The 20,049-nt window shown below is 39.7% G+C and overlaps 1 protein-coding gene across 3 annotated transcripts in view; it reads left to right on the top strand.

The window, feature by feature from the left end:
* The window catches only part of SOX5 (SRY-box transcription factor 5), a 997,819-nt gene that overhangs the window by 150,742 nt on the left and 827,028 nt on the right, over positions 1-20,049 (top strand). For all 3 annotated transcript variants that reach the window (XM_068560002.1, XM_068560001.1, XM_068560003.1), the window contains exon 3: positions 18,320-18,396. The gene's annotated coding sequence lies outside the window, so the exon portion shown is untranslated. The remainder of the gene's footprint in view (positions 1-18,319; positions 18,397-20,049) is intronic.

Genomic DNA, 20,049 nt, shown 5'->3' with positions numbered 1-20,049 from the left:
TCTGGCTGATGGTTTGGATGTGGGGAGCTGGGGATGCAGAAGGGAGAACAGTCAAGGGTGATACATATTTTGATGTTTTGATTTCAAGTATTGAATGGTCAGAGTGCCCATAATTAACTCATACCTATTGGGGAAGGAGGTGGTAGACATTATTTTTGAAAACCCATTCTTGGTAAAATTTGAAAACATGTGGAAGACAAGAAGTGTCAGAAGACTCAAGAGGAGTAAATGTTACCCTGAATTTAAAGTGGAAGAAAAGTTTATATTTTTTAAGTGTTATATTTTAAGGATTTCAGTAAAATCCTAGATTGCATTATAATGTCAGTTGTTTCTGAGCACTTAGAAGGAAAACAATGTTCACAAGAAGCCAGTATGGGTTCTCTAAGAGCCAATCATGTAAAATTAACTTAATGCTCCTTAACAGAGCTACCCTATTATCAGTTATCATCTTTTATAAAATGTAGTTTCATAATATATTATAGAGTTTTGAGAAGTTAGGAAGGAAATTGGTTTGGTTGACAGTTTGGTAATATGGATTAATATTAAAGAACCATATGTAAAGGATATAGATTAGTATATGTTATCAATCTAAAGAGATGTCTGTAGTCAGGTGCCACTCATTCTATTCATTGGCTTATCCTCTGTTATTTTTATTAAGAACTTTGATGAAGTAAGAAAGAGAGGAAACTAACACTTTGATTGCCTTTTTTTGGCAAAGACTTATTTGGCACTCTAACCCATTTTATCTCATTTGGTGCTCAGGACCAAATGACTCAGAAGTCAGTGATAGGCTCAGTGTTGGCCAAAACTTAAAGAGATGAAATTTAATAGTGTTAAAGTAATTCTCCATGTAATTTTTAAATCAATCAGTCAATTACAACTATGGGATATCTGAATTGATAGTCCATTGTCAAGATATTCCAGTTGATTTTATGTTCCATATAAGCCAACAGTAGGACATAGCTGCTCAAACAAGATATAATGGCATCTTTAACAACACTGATAGAAGAAATATAATGTCCATAACCAATGAGATAATCACATGGTAAAATGTATACTGGTCAGTTCACGTATGTCACTTATGGGTAAAATAATTTGAAGGACGTTGATAATTTAATGTCTAAAGCTGGTAAATTAGGGGGATAAATAATCTGGAAACTAATAGTTCATATAAAGAGGAGTTGTTTAGCCTGAAAAAAAAAACTTGGAAAGGATTCAAAACAATCTTCAAAAATATGGAAAAGGATTAGCCTTTGAGTCATTCAAGGTCTGTCAGGAAACAGATGGTGGACTTAAATGAAATGATTGGAGGAGAATTTAATAAAGGTAGTCCTTATAAGGATATAAAACAGGGTATAGGGACTTCCCTGCTGGTGCATTGGTTCAGAATCTGCCTGCCAATGCAGGGGACACGAGTTTGATCCCTGGTCCGGGAAGATCCACGTGCTGCGGAGCAACTAAGCCTGTGCAACACAACTACTGAGCCTGCGCTCTAGAGCCCACGAGGCACAACTGCTGAGCCCGCGTGCCACAACTACTGAAGCCCGTACACCTAGAGCCTGTGCTCCGCAACAAGAGAAGCCACCACAATGAGAACCCCGCTCACTGCAACGAAGAGTAGCCCCTGCTCACCACAACTGTAGAAAGCCCGTGCGCAGCAACGAGGACCCAACGCAGCCAAAAATAAATAAATAAATAGATAAATTTATTAAAAAAGAAGAAAACAAAAACAGGGTTAAAAAAAAACCAAGACCACGATAAGATACCACTTCACATGCACCAGGATGGCTACTATGAAAAATACAGATAATAACAAGAGTTGGTGAGGATATGGAGAAATTGGAACCCTCATACATCACTGAAGGGAATGTAAAATGGGTAGCTGCTTAGAAGATTCTGGCATTTTCTCAAAAGGTTGAGTTACCATATGACTCAGCAACTCCATTCCTTAGGTTAATTCATGAGAAATGAAAACGTATGTTCACATGAAGATGTGTACACGGTGTTCATAGTAGAATTATTCATAATCGCCAAAAAGTGGAAACAACCCAAATATCCATCAACTAATGAATGAACAAATAAAACATGGTATATTCATAGAATGGAATATTATTTGGCAATAAAAAGAAGTGAAGTATTGATACATGCTTCAACATGGATGAACTTTGAAAACATAAAGCTAAAAGAAACAAGCCAGTCACCAGAGAGCACATACTGATTCCATTTATATGAAATGTCCAGATAGCCAGATCTATCAAAACAGAAAGTAGATTTAGTGACTGCCTTAGGGCTGAGGGGTTGGGAAGAAATGGCGGGGGGGGGGGTGACTGCTAATGAGCGTGGGGCTTCTTTTCAGAGTGATGAAAATGTTCCAACATTACCTGTGGTGCTGGTTGCACAGCTTTACGAATATGTTAAAGACCATTGACTTGTACACTTAAAATGGGTGAATTGTATGGTGTGTGAATTCTATGCAATAAAACTGTTATTAAAAAGGACTGACTGGGGCTCCCCTGGTGTCGCAGTGGTTGAGAATCTGCCTGCCAATGCAGGGGACACGGGTTTGAGCCCTGGTCTGGGAAGATCCCACATGCCGCGGAGCAACTGGGCCCGTGAGCCACAGCTACTGGGCCTGCGCGTCTGGAGCCTGTGCTCCGCAACAAGAGAGGCCGTGATAGTGAGAGGCCCGTACACGGCGATGAAGAGTGGCCCCCGCTTGCCGCAACTAGTGAAAGCCCTTGCACAGAAACGAAGACCCAACACAGCCAAAAATAAATATAAAAATAAATTAATTAATAAATTAAAAAAAAGGACTGACTGATACTCTGGGAGTAATAATAGCAGGGTGTCGATAACATCTCTAGGCCCAAGGAACCAGCAGAGGGGAGCTTTATGGAGAGGCCCACCTGAGTGGAGACACACCTCTAGACTCTGCAAGTCACCTGCAAGGAGAGAGCTGAAGAAATATGTATCCTGACCTCACTCTTGTCTTACTCTCTGATCCCTTGCTCATGAGTCTCATTTCAAAAGCCAACCAGGAGCTTAGCAGAAGGTAGTCTCTTGATGTGATTCATAGAAATCAGTATTTCAGGGCACAGAGCTGGGTGCATCTGGGTATGAAAAACACAAGTTATTCTGTGTAGAACTTGAGAACTGAGACCAGTAGAGGAAAGTTAAAATTGGATGTGTTGCCTCAAAATGAAGTGAATTTTGACCTCTGGCTGTAGAGTTGGCCCAAATCCGAGATGATGATAGTGACATAGCAAAGACGATTCCAGTTTTAAGTGAAGGATTGAATTAATTACCTCTGAAGGTTTCCTTGCAATTCCAAATTTCTGTCTTTAACCACTGGCATTTTGGCACTGATTGTATTATCATTTGGCAGCGGTGATCTTGGAAGTTTAAGGTTTGGGCATTGACTAATAGAACATAGAGTAGGTGCATTTTGATGAGGGTGAGAAAGCAAAGGGAATAGTATAATTGTGGGCTGGTCACCTTGAGTTCAACCTCACTGAACAAATAAATTGGACTCTAATGTTGTCAGAGACAGTCTGGGGAAAGAAGTGGCATTTCTTCCCCCACTTTCTTGATGACAAGAAAAGCTTGTCATCAAAGAAGATGTAGGATTTGGAGAAATAAACTTTGCCTACTTAATTTCACTGATTATGTATATTAGCCCTATTTTCCTTTTTAGTTTAAAATGACGGTAAAAAGATGGCACTTTGATATTCTTTCTAAGGAAATTAGAGTCGGCTTTCATGACATATGAAAGATGTCAAAGAAGTGTGTATGTCTTCCCCTGTGTGTTTCACCAGGACCTCTTCTGGATTTATAGGGTGAGTGATAGAGCGCCCATGTAACCCACATCTGACTCTGTGCTCACCCAGAAGCATGCTTTGTGCCGCTTCTCACTCCTTTTGCAGAGACGGCAGCTACAGCGATAGGATGAACAAGATATGAGAAGAGTGGAAGGTTACTAGAATGACCACGGTAATGGAGGTGCTGTAGTCAGCAACCCCGTGGTTTGCAAGCTACTTACATTGATGACTTTAGAGAAGGTCTTTGGTGAGTTTTATGCTTTTCTCAAGTTGATACTTGGGTCCAAGTTTTATATCTACTAATTAAATATATAGCAGTATAATCATTTACATGGTCCAGTGCCAAAATACTGCATCAAAGATGCTCATTTACAACTGTGGACAATATCCAAATAAACCACTAATATGCCCTGCCAACTTAAATGGATGGAGGATTTGGAAGAACTGCTCAAGACTGTGGAAGTATATTTTTCTATTTATTTCAATTTATTTCTGGACATCCAGTTTATATCTGATAAACAGTTGATTAAAGATTTGTTTTTTAAGAAATTACCTTATTCCCCCTCCCCCAATATTTTGTACTGTAAACCTCACTGTTTATTAAAAGCCATGAGTTTTAGATTACTTGTTCTTTATTTCTACAATAAATATTTCTATTTTAATTTTTGTTAACTGGCAACTCCGATTATTGTCAGTTCACTGTAATGGATGGCATTTCACTGGTATGGGACGTTTGTTTTGGTACAGGTCATTTGGTATAGGATTATTGTTCAGATAGGCATTTCCTAGTTAAATTACAAGTACACAGGAGTACAACTTTCCCAGTTGTCTCCAGTACCATATATTTATGTATGTTGTTTTAGTCTTCACTGTTGCTTTTTGGTTTCACATTGAAGGAGAAGAAATTTCTCTATAAATTTTTGTCAGGAGACATCTGGCTTTAGTGTAAGGAATATTTATGGATAAGATAGGGTTGACATTAGGATTAAATGATTTAATACATACAAAACAATATGCAGGGCCTGGTATATAGTATAAAACTAATACACAATGCCTACTTAGTAGGGCTTAATAAAAGATAGCTATGATGATGATACTAGTTGTAAAGTACCTTACAATTATCAAAGTCAACTTTACCTAATGATTTTGGGGGAAAGTCAGGTAATTTAGCAAATACTTTAAAACATTTAATCTTTTTAATTCATTTTTAAAATTCCACATCTTTTTTTTTTCCACATACATCTTAAATATAAAACATGAAACTTAAAATGTGCTCAGCATGAGGTCTCATCAACAGTCCCTCAGAAGCATGTGTGTACGTTTCCTTGTCATTCCTAAAAAAAAAAAAAGTGAGACGTACATATCCACGGATGGCACTACATATTTGTTCTTCTGGATTATCTAAACACTAGTCATATATCAAATCAGACCACCAAACCGAGGCTGTTACTTTGGTATTTGTTACATACATGGACAGTATGAATTTAGCTGCCTGTGGTTTATCAGTAAATGATGAACTTTAAGGAATTATCTCTATTAAAATCAAATGGCTATATACAGATTTCTGTGCTTTTTGAAAGACGGTTATTAAAAATACTGCAAATTCTGTCATAGCTTGTATTTATTTACTTATTTGGTTATTTATTATTTTTAACTTTTTATTTTATATAGGAGTATAGTTGATTTACCATGTTGTGTTAGTTTTAGGTGTACAGCTAAGTGATTCAGTTATATACTTATCTATACATGCATCTATTCTTTTTCAAATGCTTTTCCCATTTAGGTGTTACAGAATATTGAGCAGAGTTCCCTGTGCTATATAGTAGGTCCTGTCGGTTATTCATTTTAAATATAGCAGTGTGTCATAGCTTCTAAATAAAGACTCATTTGAAAGCAACCACTTTTTAATTTTATTTATTTATTTATTTATGGCTGTGTTGGGTCTGCATTTCTGTGCGAGGGCTTTCTCCAGTTGCGGCGAGCAGGGGCCACTCTTCATCGCGGTGCGCGGGCCTCTCACTGTCGCGGCCTCTCATGTTGCGGAGCACAGGCTCCAGACGCGCAGGCTCAGTAATTGTGGCTCACGGGCCTAGTTGCTCCGCGGCATGTGGGATCTTCCCAGACTAGGGCTCGAACCCGTGTCCCCTGCATTGGCAGGCAGATTCTCAACCACTGCACCACCAGGGAAGCCCAAAAGCAACCATTTTTAGTGGTCAGAGCTAGGACAATTTTGTCTGAGAATACAAGTTCCTTTTACATTGTAACCTCTCTCCTGAACTCCACACCCACCCACCCAAATGGCTCCTTGGCCGCTCCACTTGGCACATGAAAATGAGCTCTGGATGTGCTCCTCACACCTGCTCCCCTTGAAGTCTTCCCTGGCTCAGTGAAAGGAAGCTCCATTCTTCCCATTGCTCAGACCCCAAACCTTTCATCACCCTTGACTCCTCTCTTTCACTTAGAGCCCATCTAATCCCTGGGTAAAACTCTATCAGCACTACCTTCAAAATATTTCCAGGATCTGACCACCTCTCCTCATCTCCACTTTCCAGTATGGTCCAAGCCACTGCATTTCTGTTTGTGGCCAAAGTCTCCTAATTGGGCTCCTAACTTTATTCCCCTTCAGTCTGTTTTCACATGACAGCCAGGGTGAGCCTTGAATGGGTGAAGCACAATAGTCAGATTATGTCTTTCTCTGCTCAGGACACGCCAATGGCTTTCTTCCTCAGGGAAGTCCTTACTGTGACCCTCAGAGAGCAGAGGCAGTCCCCATCCCCTCTCCTTGCCGGCTTGTCCTTCTACTACTATCCTCCCTCCCTCCCTCTGCCCATTGCTCTTTCTCTAGCAAGCTGGGCACTGCCCCTCATAGGACCTTTGCACCCCTGCAAGGTTCCCTCTGCCGGCAGGCTCTTGCTCTGCATACTCATAAATACTGAGTGACTCATTCCAACACTTTCTTTAGGTCTTGACCCAAATGGCTCCTTCTAGGTGAGGCCCTTCCTTCTCCTCTAAAATTTCATCTAGTCCTCCTCTAAACACTTTCTATCGTCCCTTGCTTTAATTTTCCTCCTTAGCACTTCTGTAACTAACATAGTAATATATCTATTCATTTATCTTGTTTATTTTTTATCTTCCTGCCTAGAATATTAGCTGCACGAGGGCAAGGAGCTTGGTCTGTTTTGTTTACTGCTCTGACTCTAGAGCCCAAGATAGTTCCTGGCAAATGGAGACATGCAATAAATATATGTTGAATAAATGAATAATTCAAGGTTGATGTTGGCTGGTGCTCTGTATTTATGGCTAGAGAAGGCATAAATAATGCACATTGTTTTCTTCTTGAATTCCGTGTAGGCAGCTTTAGGGTTAAAGTCAAGTTATTGTTAAATTATTTTTTTTCATTTCTACTCTCCCTGAAGTAGTCATCTGCTTCGATAACTTCTATCATACCCCTATTAATTAAACAAAAGTCTTTCGAATTTATTTATCCAACTTTTTTGAACACCAAACTGTTTGCAGGTCATTGTAGGAGGCTCTTAAGAGGCATGATCCACCTTTTCAAGGACACTTCAATTTAGTTAGTAAGGCAAGACTAGCAAGCAGATAATCCAGATAGAAGGGCTATTTTCAAATATAAGAGAGGGCTCTTTAAGAGGGATTCACAGAATCCCAGTCGAGATTTTTCAGAAAAATATGTTCTCATTCCACCCACAGGCTATAAGTTGGGGTACATGACAGTTGTACTAAAAAAGATTTTCCAGGTGAATTCATTAACTGACACAACCACTCATTAAGAACCATAGATTTAATAGTCTTGTGTGTATGTATTGTGCTTACAAACAGACCAACACACCTGACACCTTATTTATCAGGGCTTGCCTAGTAAATACACTCTTACTGTAATTGAAAGTTCCCTAACTTGAAGACACATTCCCGAATCTATCAACTTTGGGGTAACAATCTATATTAATATTTAAAATAAACACATTTAATATACTTGTTTCTTCTTTATGAAACAAGATACTTTCATTGCTTGTCCAAGACAAGCACCTGAAAATCAACTCTTTTGATTTTTAGTTTGTCAACGAATAAAGCTGCCGCTTGATCTTCAGCAGTGTCTGGCTTTTGGGGCATTAGTTGTGGCCAGACTGCCCTTTTGCCATTTGTAGCTGAATGGGCATTTATGTACTTCCCAAGATACGGTTCTCACACCAGTAATGCATGCCTTCCAAAGGCTGGATTGCTTTTGTGCATTTTATCTGTGATTGCCATCTGAAGTAAAAATTACACTAGTGCAAAGTCTGAAGGCTAATTTTTCACAACCTGTTGCATACTGCCCTATAGATGTCCCCCCTTGGATGTTTTACTTGTTTCAAACTTTGGTGGAAACTTCGGGGACTTTCTTTCTGATGAGTTCCCTACTACTGAACAGACTTAGAAGTGCAAAACTCTTACTGTGTTTTCCTCGTTCATCTCTATATTTGGATAAAGCTGGATATATAAACCATGCAGTGTAAACAATTTGATATCATTATCATTTTGGCCGTAGCCGTCAAATTCTTCGGTTTGCCTCAGTTTACTCTCGTGTGCATTCTGCTTTCTTTTTAAAAAATTTCTCGAGAATAAGTGTTGATTTGGAATATTCTTAAAAATAAAGGCATCATGAGTCTCAGTTTGGGAATGGGGTTTATCTCCGGCTTCTGTGAGAGCTAGATGCACACTAATTTACTAGTGCTGGAACCAAATGGGTTGAAAATCCTTGTTTTCCCACCAGATGGGTTATTTTAAAGTATCACAAAACGTCTGAGGTTATTTACGTTACGAATGTGCTTCTTCGCACACATCAAGAAATGAGTACCATGTTTTGACAGTAACTCCTTTATGAAATTATATGCTACACACGTGGAGTAAAATCCAAGCCATTCTCAAGGGAGCAGGCTTATGAATCTGGATGAGGTCACACCTCTTTAAAGATGCAGTTTGATAATCCGACCTCAAAACAAAGGAATTCTGTTAATCCTCTCACAAAAGTGCAAATTGCTAATCAGATCCCTGGGCTGGGCTGGCAGCTTGGTAGACAATGAGCTTGGCAGAAGAGCGATTTTGGGCGGATAGATAGCTGGGAAGCTTGGGATACCAACTTTGCCCCTGTGTTAGCCCAGTTGGGCCCGTTGTTTCGAAACAATGACGTATGTCAATGGAGGTGGTTCTCGCCGTCATTGTGTTCTCCCGCTTTTCTCCTTCCATGTTAATGATGATGCAAATCAATCTTCCTGTCTCTCATTTCACTTCACTGGTGTATAGGCTACTGTGCCCCTATAGTCTTTTCACTTGGATGCATGTGTCTTTTGAATTTCATTACACATTCCTCTACAAGCCCAGAGGGTTTTCCTCCCTTCCCATAAATAGTGTGGTGGTATTTGAAAAAGAAAGAAATAAATCCTAATCCAACTGCAAAAAGAATCTTCTTCTGGAAGGTGAAATAGGATTCTTTTTTCGTAAGTGATAAAACGCAATTTGAGGCAGCTTAAGAAAAAAAAGCTGGAATTGGTTGGGTAAAAGAATACAAGGAAGGCAAATAACCAAATTGCGGGGAGGCAGGAGTTTGGATGGGCCTCAGGAATGCTTGGGACCAGGGAGTCATACTCTGTCGGGGCTCGATACCCCTCTCTCCTGTGTCCATGTTACTTTGGATGTCAACTTTTTCTTGCTACAGTAGAGATTTCTCCATATTGGAGGAAACGGCACCATTGATGACAGCACAGGAATTCTATAGCTTGCTGTTTTTTCCATTTTACTTAAATAAACTATCTCTGGGAAGAACTCTGATTGGCTCCTCTTAGATCAGGTGTTTGTCCTGGACTAATCAACCCTGCGTATATAACCTCATATTCGTCAGAGTGTAGAAGGTGCTTGCTATTTGTCTTTTCCTCTGTCTTCTTTGGACTTAATGAAATATGTAACAGCCTGAGAAATTCTAAAACCTGACGACTGTTTTAGCACGTGGAGTGATTTTGCACAGGTCAACACCACTCTTCTCACTCTCACTGTATTTGGCCCTTTTGGCATTTACAACTTTCACCCAAACATGACTAAGAGTTAATTTGAAAGTGAAAAATACAGCTTCTTCATTCTAAAAGGGGCTTTCATTAAGAGAGTGCACTGTTTTGAATACTTCCAGCTAGTTGTGTGTCTCCTGTTAAGAGAGTGTTTGTGAGTCATTTGGGTGCAGTGTGTCTGTTGAGGAGTGAAAATTATAGCTTTGGCTGTGGAGCCATCTTCCAATAGGTAGGAACAGGGTGCTTCTGCTACAGTACAGGATGGGCTGCTGTTGGCATATTGGTTTTCAGTCAGAGGAATGATGCGGAACTCCACAAATCTACATCTGGAAGAGGAGAAGTGAGTCAAAGGTAGAGGTTTGGGGTAGAGACTGCCACCGGTGCGGCCATGCTACCCACAGCCAAAGCTTTCTGAATAAGAGCACTGTCTTTTTAAAAGCAATAGGGGGTGAGGATTGAGGGAGTGCTCACAGCGGTAAGTATAACACAGCTGCGCTCTGTTTATGCTTTGGCTACAATAAAAAAGCTATAAAATGTGAGATGTCATAGCTCCACTTTGCTTTATTTATACTATTTCCTCTGAGCTCTGTCACACTGCACATTCATCTGCTAAGTTGCAGCAAGAATGGAGATTAAAATATCACAGCTCAAAATAGGAGTCAAGCGGAAGGAGACTCATCATAGCCCTATTAAAAATATGTAAATATGGGAATGAAGTCATTTTAAAGCTGTACAGCTCTCCTCCTTTATGAGTTAAGATCGCTTGAGCAAGTGGTGGGCTATGCAAGGGACGGAGCTAGGGCACTTGTGCGCCATTTCTTCCACCCATGGAAATTCTTTTAAGATTAAAGACTGTTTGAATTGCAAATTACACGTGTTTTCCTATAATCATGCCTGTTAATAATGGCAGGAAATCTGATGCAAAACAAGAAAACAAAGACTTGGTAATTAAAGGTTATATATTGTTCACTAGGTTAGAATGATTAAAATTAAGATCAGAAATCTCCTTTTTGGCCTCGGCTATTAGTGAAACCTTGCGAAGCCTCCAGAAGTATCCCTCTATAGGAAACTTCTGAGAAGGAAGCTGAGACTTGGAGACATGACCTGGCTTTCTAGAATCCAGTTGTGAACGATAAAGCTAAGTCTGGAAGCTGAGTCCTCCCTAAAACTTTGCTAGTAAATTACTTCTTCTAGCACTTCCTTTATCTCTAGTCCTGACAGAAATTTACTCCCAGTTGTCTATATGGTGTGCTTGGGAGGGTTAAGGAATAGAACTTTTAGATGGAAAGAGTGGGATATGTCAAATGGTATTAACACGACTCATCTGCTCTAGTCTTTGTGCTGCTGGATGGCTGTTGATGTTTTGGCTTCCCTTTTTTCCCCCCAAACGTGCTATTGTAGTAATAATAAAGACCAACACTTAAGTACTGACTGGGTACCAGGGATGGTTCTACGTGTTTTTTATGTATTAATTACTTAAATTTTCACAACAACCCTATACAGTAGGTATTATTACTCACATTTTACACATGTGGAAACTGAGACATAAGATCACACTGCTGGCGAGTGAAAACAGGAATTCACACTGAGCAGTCTGGCATCACAGCCAACACTGTCAACCACTGTTGCCTTTCCCAAAGGATTAGGTACACACTAGAAAGAGCACTGGACTGAAAAAGAGGAGATCTGGATTCCAGGCACAGTCCTGCCATTTCCCTGGTAAACCGATTTTCCTCACCTGTAGAATGAGTGAAGAAATGATTATGTCCTTTCCGATTTCAACTTGGCATGCATCTGTATACTGCTACCTCATGAAAATAAATTTTTTGAGCAATAAGTTTTCTGCATTCTTATTTAACTTTAGTTCCAGAAATGGTTATGTTAAACATTTCTAATATACAGTGATTCTAGAATTTCTTTTGTCTTGCACTTTTCACTGTATTTTGGTTGAGTTCTTTTGGTTGCAACTAATAGGAGTTTCATCGGTAACTAAAGACTTTCTAGCTTTGTGACCTTGAGCACATTTCTTAATCTCGTGTGCCAATTTTCTTATCTGTAAAATGAGTATAATAAAAGTACCTGTCCCATAGAGCTCTTGTAAGAATTTAGCCAGATATTACATGTAAAGCACTTGGCATGGTGTCTGCTCATAGGAACTACTACAGAATATCAGTGTTGATTATGAGTACTGTTGACCACTCAAGTCTCATTGAGCATTTCTGTCTCTCCCTCCTCATGCTACCAGTTCTACTGGTAGGAGAACTGGTAGCAAATCAGCTAATGTTGTTTGTGATTGCATTCCTGAATTAGAAAGGTTAATAAGATACCATCAGAAGTTACCATCTATTTGTGGTAGAAATATTAGATCAGGGTGGAACTTTGGGAATTGTGTAGGCTACCCTTTAATGTGATGAATAAAGTACACTGAAAGATCAGGTGACTTGTTCCAGAACACTCAGCCAGCAGGTAGAGTGTGGAGGTAAAGCCTACAGATCCAAACTGCAGTTGGAAAAACAGTGCTGCTACCTATGGAGTTATTAGATGGAACATGTGAAAATTCTTGAAATTTGTAAAAGGAACCACAACACATATCTTTTTTTTTTTTTTAAACATTCTATTAATTAATTAATTTATTTATTTTTGGCTGTGTTGGGTCTTCGTTTCTGTGCGAGGGCTTTCTCTAGTTGTGGCAAGTGGGGGCCACTCTTCATCGCGGTGCACGGGCCTCTCGCTATCGCGGCCTCTTTTGTTGCGGAGCACAGGCTCCAGACGCGCAGGCTCAGTAGTTGTGGCTCACGGGCCTAGTTGCTCTGTGGCATGTGGGATATTCCCAGACCAGGGCTCGAACCCGTGTTCCCTGCATTGGCAGGCAGATTCTCAACCACTGTGCCACCAGGGAAGCCCCACAACACATATCTTAAGGGTTTAAATTCATCAAATTACCCTAGTATCTCAGATTTATAGCAATTTAAGATTTTAGATCATGTGTCTTTGGGGCAGACTTCACAAGAGGACACTAGGAAAGATGCTTGAGGCTGGCAGGGGAGTACAAGTAGTCATCTTCCTTACTGACTCTTAAAGAATTGATGTTCTTGGTCCCTTTTGTATGTTGAGTGAGGTAACATGTAACTTTCAATAGTATGGGAAGAAGTGGATCTGATTTGCTTTGAGAAGGTATAAAGGTATAAAGAAAAAAAGATTTTTATAGCAATTTGAGTAATTTAAATAGGAAAATAATCTGATAGATATTGGAATAATTTTGGGGACACATCTAATTGGGTCAAAATTTATCCACTTCTACTCTAATATACAAAGAAAATGCAGCTGTTTCCATAATGTATTCTTGCTCCTGAGTCCCTACCCTACTGTGCAGATTGAAAGATAATAAAAAGTAAACTCAAAAGAGCACAAAATAACTCAGTGTCTTTACTATCAAATCACCTCTTTTTGTTTGTTAGTTTCTCTATTTCCCTGTCCAGGGTAGGGTGGGGTGAGAGGGGCACCTTGGGTGTAAAATGTAAGGAAGTATCCCTCTCAGGTGGCAACCTTGCACTTACTTGACCCTGAGAGGGATGACTGCTCACATTTTGTGCCCTCCCCTGCCCCTGTCCCCACTAAAGAAACCAACTATGGGGAGTTTGTGTATCATTGCGGCTGGCAGGGTAGTGTGGAGTGTCACATGTATGCATGCTGGCCCTGGGGTTGCCCTCTGTATCCTTCCTGGCATCTTCCCTCGGCCAGGGTCTCTACCTGTGGGGCCCTCTGTCCTTGCTGATGTAATTAGCCCCACCTGGATGTGAGCCTTAGCGGCTACTGGCCTACCATTGCCTCAAATGCCATTGCCTTGAATACCATTGCCTTGAATTTGAGGTCCCTCTTCCTTTCCCCATCTCAGGGCTTTCCCAGTCTTCCTCTGTGTTGTACGTGTGTGTGTGTGTGTGTGTGTGTGTGTGTGTGTGTGTGTTTGTGTTGGGACTGGGGAGGATGGAACAGAGTACAGACATTTTGAGGTTCCTTGCACATGCACACAACCCGTGAGGTATAGTAACTAGTTTTAACTCAATCTATCTGGGCACCTTCCTTCACTAGTGTTTTTTCATTTCTCCCTCACCAGGTTAGATGGGTGTAAGACAGGGATTACAACAGGGATTCCCTGAGAGGCCTGTGACCTCTCCCATGCTCTCCCCAACAAGTAATGTCCATGAAAGAGGACTGTCAGCCCTTAGGTCCCTTTTATCCACCTGATATTCTCCTGCCCCACCTCCTTGTTGGTTAAATACCAAGATACGGAGAGAGCCTGGCCCCTGCCTCTGAGCTCTGCCTCTCTTCTTTCCCTAGACTTCTCCCTGCTCCCTCCCTAGATACATGCGAGTTCCCATACTGGCTCTATCTGTTTAGGATTCACATTTTGCTTTTGCATTTTCACCGGGAATATTTTGGAAATCTTGCAATCGCTTTTCACTCTCAAATTCTGTCATTCAAGATTGTTATCTCACTAAGTAAGCTGATTAATAGCCCCTATGTTCTAACTAGTAGCTGATCTCCCACCTTGCATTCTGGAGGGTCTACTCTGGGCAGAACCTCCAGGAACTCATAATTGAGATAGAGGGTGCAAGGGGAAGGAGGAATTATCATCACAGCATACCTAAGATGTGTGGGGTAGCACAGGTTAGTCCTTACTGCCCAGCCTGGTTCCTACTGTCAATTTAGAACACTCTCCCTCCATCGTGTATATATCCTGTAGATTCTACCCCACAGGAGGGATTAGGTCTAGTGTCAGCTTCTCCCAAGAGGACCTACCCATTCATAATCTCTTATTGACTAGGAATTTGGGGTGCACATGCTTCCTGAGTTTTCTCCCGTATTCTGCTTATGGAGGATGCAGACATGCAATCCATGCAATTTTAATACAATGTGATCAATTTTATTATATGATTAGGTACAGTATTTTATGGGAGCACAGAGAAGGAGTGCCTCATTATGATTAAGAGGGTCAAAGAGGGCTTCCCAGAGGAGTGAAGCCCAAGTTAGGGATTAAAGATTAATCATAGTTTTCTAGTTGAACAAGATGAGGATGGGAAGGATATTTTTGAAAGGGCAAATCTCAGAAGAGAGCAGAACCTTATCTGTTTTACTTATCAATGTGTCCCTATCACCTAGTATAGAACTTGGCACTTAAATATTGAATGTATTAGTGAACTAATGACTTTATCTTGAAGGCCATTGAAACTGGTCATTTCGAGTAGAGGTACAACATGATAAAATTTGTGTTTTATAAAAATAAACATGGCAGCATTGTAGTAAATGAATAAAAAGGGTATGAGACAAGGAGCAATTGTAGTAGCATGTTCTACGAAGACTCCTGGGAGAGATTCTTTTTAAGTGACCCCCAATCTCACTTCAGATACTTAGAGATTCTGTGTCTTCTGCACTGAACATATGGTAGTTTCCCACATATGCCTCAAGAAGGCACAGTCACTGCCTACTTCTACCCTTAAAATGGCCCAAGAAAATTTGGAGATAATTCACAGCATATTTAAGAGTTACCTTCTCAACACTTTCCATATAGGAGGCAGAGAGTTGAGTTTTCCAAATGATCTACTGAAGAGACAATAATTACATTTTTGTCTTAGTCCATATGGGGTGCTATAACAAAAATACCATAAACTGGGTGGCTTAACACAACAGAAATTTATTTCTCATACTTACGGAGGCTGGGAAGCCCATGATCAAGGCGCCAGTACAGTCGGTGTCTGGTGAGAGCCTGCTTCCTAGATGGCTGTCTTTTCGCTGTAACCTCACTTAGTGGAAGGGGATAGGGAGCTCTCTGGGGTCTCTTTGATAAGATGACTAATCCCATTCACGAGGGCTCCACTCTCATGAACTAAGCACCTCCCAAAGACCCCACTTCCTAATATCATCACATTGGGTATTAGGTTTCACCATATGAATTTTGGGAGGACATTCGGTCTTTAGCATATGGCGTAGTACCTTTTTTTCTGTTTCTTGTTCAGAGTGGGTCCATGACTTTTCAGTATTGGCAACGGTAACTGGTAAATGGGGGTTTCTATGGTTAGTGAAACCTGGCACATAACTGATATTGTTTTCAGAGTGAAAGACTGAAGAGAGGTCAATAAAATACATACAGAATCCTCAGTTCCTGTGTGTATTAGCTTTCTGTAAGTATATATCAAGTTATCAAAAACGTAGTGGCTTAATACAAGTCCCATTTATTAGTTCACAGGTCAGGAGCCCAGCGTGGTTTGACTAGGTTGTCTGCTCAAGGTGTCACAAGGCTGGCATCAAGCTTGGCCAGGCTGAGTTCTTGCCTGTACACTCCTGTACACTCCTGGGGAAAAATCTGCTTCCAAACTTATTCTTATTGGTAGAATTCAGCTCTTTGTGTGTAGGACTGAGGTCCCGTTTCCTTGGGGCTATCTGCTAGGGGTTGCCCATAGCTCCTAGAGGCTGTGTGTACTCCTTGCCACGCCGCCGCCTCTATCCTAAAGTCCGCAGTGGTGTGTCAGATCCTTCTTATGCTTCAAATCTCCATCATCCTCAGTCTTTGACCTCTAGACCAAGATTTAAAAAGTTTATGTGGTGAGGTTAGACCCAGGCAGATAATCTTCCTGTTTTAAAGTCAACTGTGTTAAATAATATAACCTATTCATGGGGGTAAAACCCATCATATTCACAACTCTGGAGATTATGCTGAGGAACATGTTCACAAGTTGGTGGGAATTTGTGGACCATCTTAAAATTCTGCTTACCAAACTGATAGTTGTAAAAAAAAAGTTTGCTTTTGTTTTTAAACAAGGTTACAAACAGCCTCTTGCATACTGCATTTAGGAGATGCAGAAGAAGCATATGATTTAATTAATATTTTGTTTGAAAACCAATGTGCCTCTTCAGTTAACTTTCTACTATCTGAACTTGACAGATCTACTATTACTAATCTCTAGAAATTTTACTTGTATGTGACTCATTTACTTCTAAACAGTACTGCTGTTCATACAACCAAAACAAAACATTTCTGAATCTATTACTGGAGGAGGATTTTATTGTTTGTACATGGGAAAATAAAACAACATATAGTATATACATAAGCACCATCAATTCAAAGTGATTTTCACTGTTAAGTGAGAGTTTTGTTACATTCACTTGAGTGATAAGGTGAGATGTCTTTCAAAGCTTTGGGGCCTTCCACATTTAAAGAGGGAAGGTGTGAGAGTTTAACCAACTGTACAGTTAGTCAACTACAGAATTTGAGGGAGCCAGTCCTCTACACAAGACCACCCTCACTTTTGACACCAAATGCGTGTTTGAGGGGTTTCCAAAACTGCCCTCAGGTTTGAAAATTTGCTAGAAGTACTCACAGAACTCAGTGAAAGCTATCATATTCATGGTTACAGTTTATTACAGGGAAAAGATCCTGATTAAAATCAGCCAAGGAAAGCAGTTATATAAGGCTGGGTCTGAGGCTAGAAGAACCAACCACAGAGCTTCTATCACCCTGCCCTGTGGAGTCAGAACATGTTATTTTCCCAGCATTGGCATGTGACAGTATGCACGGAGCATTGCCAACTAGAGAAGCTCATTGAGCCTTTGGTGGCCAGAGTTTTTACTGGGACTTGATCACATATCACTCCCGTGGCTGACCGTTAGTCTCTAGCCCCTCCTGGACGTCAGTGTTGGGCTGATACCTTTAGTCTCCAGGTAGTTTTGGAGGCAGAAGTGATACTGCATGACTCAAGGCCCCCATCATAAAATCACATTGTTAGACTATCTTGTGGCCAAAGCCCTCAGGCAAACAAAGACATTCCTGTCAGGCATGACATTTTGAGGTCCTAGAGATTACCTCCCAGTAGCCAAAGGCAAAGGCCAGAGTAAGGTTAGCTCTTCAGAAGGGGAGGGAGGGAAAGAGGAAGGAATACAAAGAGTAGTTATCATTTATTGAGGGCGTACTGTGTATCAGGCAGTGCGCTAAAGCATTGTTTCCTTTGATCCTTTGAACATTATTAGAAAGTTACTAAAATTATCTTTATTTTGAAGACAGTTTGAAATTTAGAGAGATTAGTGGCTTATCCAAAACCATGTAAGTTGCCGGTGGTGGAACCAGGATTTGAACATGTATCAGCCTGATTCCAAAGTACATGATCTCAAACACTGCACTGTATAGCCTCCACCAGAACCAAAGACAATAAGAATATGTAATGTAATAAGCATTTAGAAACGATTATTTTTGAGAATTGAGTTTTCAGGATAAAGTTGTCATTCAAATGTATAAGAATATGCACTGCTACTTTAATAGTATAGGATATAGAGGAAGAGGGTTGGTAGATAGAATGGTTACTTTATTGAATTCTTACCTTCCAAGTGGATTCCAGACAGCACTGTCTGACTTAATTCATTCAAACACATTTATGAGTGTGCATTATATCTCAGGTGCTGTGCTGGCCATCGGTGACCCAAAGATGATGATAAATATGTTCCTGCCCACAAGGAGCTAGCGGTCCACTGGGGTATGTAAACTGCTTATTGTATTTTATTTTTAATATTATCTTTGTTTTAAGCAGAATATAGAACACTCAACATGTAAGAAATATTTTGCATAGAAATTTTGCAAGCATTTGCAACAATTTTTTTGGGGCTGGAGGAGCTAATGCTAAAGAAAGTTGCAATTTGGAGATTGTTGTTCATATAACCAAATCAAATAATTAAAGTCAGGTTCACTCTTTTGCAGATTCCATAATAATAGGATAGATTAAAAAAGTAAAACTACTCTGGAAAAAGCCAAAGCACTGAGATTTGCGTGTTACCTAGGCAGTAAATGATGGCAGATGAAGGAGTAGGAAAGCCACCAGAACACATCACACATAGTAACAATGTACATTTCTTCTTCACACTTAGAACATTGACTACTCTGCTTTTTATTGGTTACTTTAGTGATAGTTTGTTATCTTTCATCTTCTCCTTCTTTGACTTCTCCAATTGAGCAAAGTCTATATTGGGATAAAATAAGACTCCTTATTTAGTTAATGTTAATTTTTGGCAAATACGTATTTTATTTAAGTACTTTTATTTAAATTATAGTTTCTAATAGTCTGTGGTTACAATAAACCATGCAGTTTGCTGGGAGTAGTCCTGAAAAATTAAATACAGTAATTGTAGTAAACATAAATAAGAAATATTATATTCTAATGATACTTTATATATTTTATAGGTTACTACAGAGGAATAGAATTAGAAAAAAAATAAAGTTAAGTGAACTTGATGTCCAGTAGTTCATACTGATACTCCGCAACCATAACAACAATATATTTGGACATATTTATATTAATATGCTATCTAGATTAAGCATTATAACTGCTGAGAGTGTAGTTGTGATCATTTAAAAATGTGAGCAAACCAGGAAAGAACATATCCTTTTTCTTGGCAATATGATTTTAATTTTTAAAAGCATTTAATTTCATAAACCATATCCATCATCTTTGCATAGACAAATGTTGTGGCAGTTTTTTGAATGAACCTCTTGGTTCCCTAAAGAAATTATGGATACACTATAAATTTACAAATGAAAGGTCATTTATCAGAGTTATAAATAAGAGCGGTTCCTGTGCTGATACCCCTGCAAACTTAGAGTGGTTTAATATCTATCAGCTTTTGTGTACAGTTAGTACCGCAAAAGAATATAGATATTGTCATACTTACATGGTGTCAACTTTGGCAAAGTGGTGAGAATGACGTGCAATATTTTTTGAATAGCATGGCATTTTCTTGAATTACTGCTGGCAAGAGAACATAAATCAACCTTAATAATGGATATTCCAAAGATGTTTATTAATCTATTCATTTAATCTAAAACACTCACTCTTGGCATTTATAGGGCCAGTTCAAAGGAAGTGGCAGGTGCTTCTAAACCCCAGAAGTTACTTTTAGGGGCCCCATAATTATGTCAGCTAAGTCTGGTTGGAACGGAGATCAAAATGCATGAAAATCCTTTCCTCCTAATCTATGCTACAGTTATTTGCTTGACTAAAATATATTTTCTTGTATGTGTGTAATCAAAATTTCAGTTTGTTCCACCGTTGATGGAACTTACTACATGGCTCTCTATCTGAATCTTCAGTTTTTAAAATCTGTTCCCCTCCCTCCCTCTGTCTCTGTAAATATCT

The sequence above is a fragment of the Eschrichtius robustus genome, chromosome 13 (assembly GCF_028021215.1).
Source record: "Eschrichtius robustus isolate mEscRob2 chromosome 13, mEscRob2.pri, whole genome shotgun sequence".
Lineage (NCBI taxonomy): Eukaryota > Metazoa > Chordata > Mammalia > Artiodactyla > Eschrichtiidae > Eschrichtius > Eschrichtius robustus.
The sequence above is the reverse complement of the archived record's forward strand: the minus strand, read 5'-3'. Positions and strand labels throughout refer to the sequence as shown.